The sequence below is a fragment of the Spinacia oleracea genome, chromosome 4 (assembly GCF_020520425.1).
Source record: "Spinacia oleracea cultivar Varoflay chromosome 4, BTI_SOV_V1, whole genome shotgun sequence".
NCBI lineage: Eukaryota > Viridiplantae > Streptophyta > Magnoliopsida > Caryophyllales > Amaranthaceae > Spinacia > Spinacia oleracea.
This window is the reverse complement of record NC_079490.1, coordinates 90,964,837-90,971,057: the sequence shown is the minus strand read 5'-3', so window position 1 is coordinate 90,971,057 and position 6,221 is coordinate 90,964,837.

Sequence of the window (6,221 nt, the reverse complement as noted above, 5' to 3'; positions counted from 1 at the left end):
TCGCACCGTAAAAGGAGGCTATAAAGGCAACGCTCAGGTAATCACCTATCAAACGAAGTCTAATCTCAAGATCGCAAGATTGGGATTGTCCTCCCATAAATCGGGATGAGATGCTTAAAAGTTGTACAAGGCCACTCGGAGAGCTAGAAACTGTGAAATGCATGGCCGTGCTCGGATGAATCATAGGCTATGATTATCTGTTTATTTGATCAGTTGAACTCTGAAACCGAGGAACACCTCTGGACATAATAAGGATGACAACTCTTACCTTATGTTCAAGAGCAAGCATCGAGCGACAAAGGAATTAGGAAATGCACACTTGTCCCTAAGGACAAGTGGGAGACTGAAGGAAATAATGCCCTTGGTCCAAGTATGCATTCTATGTTAAGTCTAATAAATGCGGTTCAGTATTAATTAACAAGTTAATAATTCAGTGAGATCAAGTGAGCTGAATGCCTAGCTAGAGGCCGCTTCAGTTCAAGTGGAATTAATGATATTAATCCACAGCTTACTCTTGACTGAACCCGTAGGGTCACACAAATAGTACGTAAACGGATCAAGTATTTAATGGCATTAAATACTCCATCTATGAATATTCGGAACCGACGGATCTTGGTTTCAGTGGGAGCTAAGATCGTCACAGGCAAGAAATGAATACTCCGGAAACGATGATATTGCCGGAAACGGAAATATGGATCGTATCGGAAATATGAATATTATCCAAGTCGTAGATGTTACCGGAAACGGAAACATGGTACGTATCGGAAAATATTATTGGAAATGGAAATATTACCAGAATCGGAAATATTGCCGGAAACGGAAATATTGTCAGAATCGGAAATATTGCCGGAATCGGAAAATAATTCCGGAAACGGAAATATTAAATATTTGTTCGAAACGGAAATTAATTCCGGAATCGGAAATATTAAATATTGTTCGTATCGGAAATAGATTCCGGAAATGGAAATTTAATCGGAAGCGTATCGTACGAATTAGCATCGGACGAGGCCTGCCGGACGAAGGCCCAGCACGAAGCCAGGCCGTCGCCCAGCAAGCACGCACGCCACAAGCCCAGCGCGCGCCAAGGCCACGGATGCGTGGGCCTTGCTGCGTGGGCTGCAGCTCGCACGCATGGGCAGTCCTTGTGGCTGCCGTGTGTGTGTGAGTTTGTGCTCATGCGTGATTCCTGAATCAGCAAGAGTCAGTGTATGATTAAATGTCTATTCCTAATTGGATAAATTAATTAAATAGAATTCATGTAGGATTCTAATTCCAATTAATTCGCATCCTACTAGGATTACGATTCCTTTTCCATAACTCTATAAATAAAGGCCTAGGGGTCATAATTTATATACAAGTTTCAAAGTATTCAAAAGTGAGTTTTTTTAGAGAAAATTAAAACACATCTTGCTCATAAAAGTGCCGAATTTTCTAGTACCTTAAGGGCGATTCTAGTTGGTCAATCTTAAGGCGGATCCGGACGTGCTGTGGACTATCTACGGAGGGACGACATTTGGAGTCCTAAAAGACTTGTTCTTGTTCGGTTCGGGCGCAGCTAGGGAGGGCACGCAACAAAGAGTATGCATCTAATTATGCTATATGATTATGTGTAAATAATATGTTTCCTGGGTTAATGGTTGTTTCCGCATGATCTATGTAAATGTCATATGTATCATAACCTAACACTTTGCACTTTTCAGGAAAATATTGGAGAATGATGGAGAATAAGTAGCTAGGAAACTGCTCGAATCAGGCCCGTGCGATCGCATGGGAAATTTGTGTGTTCGCACGGGTCAGCAAATTTGGTGTTGAAGTCAAGCTGGCCGTGCGACCGAGCTCCAGATTTGTGTGTTAACACAAAATCGCAAAAATGATGCAGAAACTCTCAAGGTTTTCGTGCGCTCGCATGCCTTTCCTTCTCGCTCGCACAAAATATTCATGTGCACACACAGAATTTTCGTGCGAGCACATGAGGATTTTAGGATTTTTTGCCTATCTCAAGGACGTGCGTTCGCACGGAATTTGGGCCCGTTCACACGGTGCGAAGAAGAGAAGTCGTCGCTGAGCTCGATCGCACAAGTTTGTAACCCATTCGCACCCGTGCGATCGCATCTGGTCTCCGCGGTCGCATCACTGTGCGGGCTGGCATTTTTGAGTTTAAATTTTCTATTTCTAGGGGTCGTATAAATAGATTTTTCGTTTTTCTTAGAGACACATTAATTCATAATTAGATTTTTCAGCAAATTAGAGAGGTTTTCTTAGTCTTCAAGCTTTGGTTTTAGGAGAGGGAAAACTCCATTGGAGAAGCTTCAATTTGTAATCTCTCTCAACTCTTTAATTCTTCTTGCAATTTTAATTCAATCTTTAATGCTTTGCAATTCTTCTTGAACTTTTGTTTGTTGAATTGCTTTGATGTTAGTTTGTTTTGTTGATTCTTATTTTCATTGATTCTCAATTAAACTCTTAATTTCTTGATTCCTTGCATTCATCCTTTCAATTCCATGTCTAGTAGCTTTGGATACTTGAATTTCTTAGTTAAAAGCATGAGTAGTGAGTAGATTTTAGTTAGGGATAGGGGAGAATCTAGGGCTAAATTGGGGAAAATTGGAGGATGATTGTTGATTATTGATGTGATTAAACTTGAGTTGATGCTAGGATTTCCATGTCTATAGAATTAGTAGTTGCAAATGCTAGTTCCATAGGTTTGATTGGAGTGCATTGTTTAGGTTTGGAAAGAGATTGTGAATCTCTATGATGCATGTGAAAAAAGATTGTGAATTCACTCCGTTTCTATGGGACGATCCCTATGCTTGTCGGCGATCGAACAAGAAGAGCCGTTCGATCGCACAAAGCTGCTTCATCCTTGAGTCCACCTCTTCTTCACTGTTCGGGCGCACATGACCATGTTTTGTCGCACAATTATGTTTTTGCTCCATTCTACTTGGTTTTCCATCATTTTCCACAAGATTCACCTATAATGCACAAGATGGAAAGAAAACATAAAAATGCTATAAAAAACTATAAAAACTACGAAAATGATAATAAAACTAACACGAAAACCTAAGCTAGGAGCGAAATAAATGTCGCTCATCAACAAGTGGAGACTGAAGGAAATGTGTCCTTCACCCAAGGTGCATTAAGTCTAATACCAAGGTTCATATTACTCACGACCAATTAATTCAGTGAGATGATCAAGTGATCGGAATAGCTAGATGGAGCAATGCTTCCGATCAAGGAGTTCTAATCTATATTAGGCTCACGGGTTTCTTTTGAGTGAACCTATAAGGTCACACTAATGGCATGTAACAGATCACCGGATTAAATGAATCGAAAATTAATTTAATAGCTTTTCGGGAATTAGTTCTGAAAAACATAATAAAGGAAAAGAACTTGCATCGAAATCGTATATCGTATCGCGAATATTGTTAGCTGGGCGAAACGAATAATCGTATCGTATGACGGTGATTCGTGGTGTACGATACGATATAATAGCTTTAAGGCGTTAGTCGCGAATACGAGCCGCAAAGAAGTGGCCGGCCCGTCGAGCCAAGAGCGCATGCGCGCAAGGCCCAACGAGCCAGCAAGCTCACGTACAGCAAGCAAGCTAGCCCACGGCACAGCATGTGTGAGAAGTTGGGCAGCAGCGCAGCAAGCGAGCAGCAAGGCCCGCGGCCCACTGTTGTGTTGCTTAGTTGCCGCGTATGGGCTTGTGTGAGTGTGGGCATGCGTGTGGCCGGTTAAGGCCTTGTGCCTTGGCCGGTTACTCATAATATAACCTAGGTTATATTCCACACTGCCAAGTCAGTTTTGTTAGGTTATGATACATATGAAAAAACATAAATCATGCGGAAAAACCATAAGGCCAGGGAACATATTATTAACACATAATCATTTAGCATAATTCAAATGCATACACTTTGTAGCGTGCCCTCCCTAGCTGCGCCCGAACCGAACAAGAACAAGTCTTTAGGACTCCAAGTGTTGTCCCTCCGTAGATAGTCCACAGCACGTCCGGATCCGCCTTAAGCTTGACCAACTAGAATCGCCCTTAAGGTACTAGGAAATTTCGGCTAATAGGCTACAAGTGTTTGGCTGATTTTGTTCCAAAATCTTACCTTTGAATACTTCAATCCTCGATGTAAATATGTGACCCTAGGCACCTATTTATAGAGTTTATGGAAAGGAATTATAATCCTATTAGGATACTAATTAGTTTATTTAGAATTTCGTTTAAACTCTTTTAAACTAATTCTATCTTTATTAGGATTAGGATTTAATCAATGAACGAATTCTATCAGCTTTAGGATTCGTATCGAACACAAACGTTGCACGACCGCGAGCGTACCGCACAGCCCACGCAGGCCTTGCGGCCCACACGAGCAGGCGCTGCTCGCAGCCTACGAGCGTCAGCCCGCGCGAGCGCCTTGGCCTGGCCTTGCACTGGGCCTGGCGTGGCCTTGGCTGCGTTGTGTTGGGCGCTTGGCTTGCTGGACGCGGGCCTGGCTTCGTGTTGGGCCTTCGTCTAGCAAGTCTCGTCCGATAGTAATTCGTACGATGCGCTTCCGATTAAATTCTCAATTCCGGAATTCATTTCCGATACGAACAATATTTAATATTTCCGATTCCGGAATTAATTCCCGTTTCGAACAAATATTTAATATTTTCGTTTCCGGAATTGATATCCGATTTCGATAATATTTCCGATTCTGACAATATTTCCGTTTCCGGAAATATTTCCGATTCCGGCAATATTTCCATTTCCAATAATATTTTCCGATACGTACCATGTTTCCGTTTCCGGCAACATGTACGACTTGGATAATGTTTATATTTCCGACACGATCCATATTTCCGTTTCCGGCAATATCATCGTTTCCGGAGTATTCACTTGCTTGCCTTTGACGATCTCAGCTCCCACTGAAACCAAGATCCGTCGATTCCGAATATCCATAGATGGAGTATTCACTTTTTAATGTAAACAACTCAGTTTTATTGCTTCTTAGGCAATAAGTACTTCTACTTCAACTGTATAGGTTGCTAGTGATGCTTTGGTTTGGATTTACTTATCCAAACAGTTCACGGATATGTGGAAGACTTTCCAACTGTATCTTAGAACATAGAAATTATTATTTTAATTTCCCACGCAACAACTCATGGTCTCCGATCCATGTTGCCATTTCAAAACACGATAATGGTTAACTCCAAAGGGATCTTGCTTGATCCTTTGCCAGTGTTTATGCGTGTAGCATCAATATTTAGCATATATTCATTTCCTTGAATCAAGAACTATTCTTATGCACCTTTTCAAGTACCATAAGTTTTTCTTGATATCAATCTAGTTGATCTTCACTTAGGTCAATAGAGATTGGTATATGTTCGTCATGCCTAAAGCCATACGATACATTTTTGGCGATCCTCATATTATATCATACATGATAAATTCTTTTGCAGAATAATTTACAATTGAATCCTATTCATGTAACTTTAATTAGCTCATTCAGTTTCAGCAGATACTAATTCCAGCTAAATTCTTTGACATATAATATAGGTTAAGAATCTCATTTAGACTCTTTGATGTTTAACTTAGTAAATGCGTATACATAGTTCAAACATCCTTTACTTAGATTTATTAATATGGGTCGAATATCTCCAATGGAGTCTTTCGTTTTGATTTAGTAAATGCCATTACAATATCATAAGATCTTTGTAAATAGATCTTAATACCCAGTATGTACTAAGTTTCGCCTTGGTCCATCATTGATTCCTTAGCATTTGAATGTTATTTTACAATTGAGAGATATGTGTGTGATACACATAGGACCAATTTAGTTTTATGTACTCCCACTAAACTTCTTATATCTATAAGAATTATGTACATTTTATGAAACTAAAATTCTTATTAGCTTCACTAAAATACAGTTCCAATTCCCAATTGCTTGCTTAAATCTGTACTTAGATTTCATAAGCTAGCTTTCCTTTTTCAAGCATTTATTTGGATCCACAAATCCTATGACATTCCATGTACATAGTTTCTTCCAACATTTGACTGAGGAAGATGTTTTGTCATCCAATTGCCATATGTACCAATATGCAATCATTGCTTGAATTATAGACTTGAGCATTACGATTATGCATGAGGTTTCAACACAATCCACGCCGTGAATTTTCTTGTAACCTTTAGCAACTAATCTAGCTTTGTGTGTGAACACAATTCCATGTTT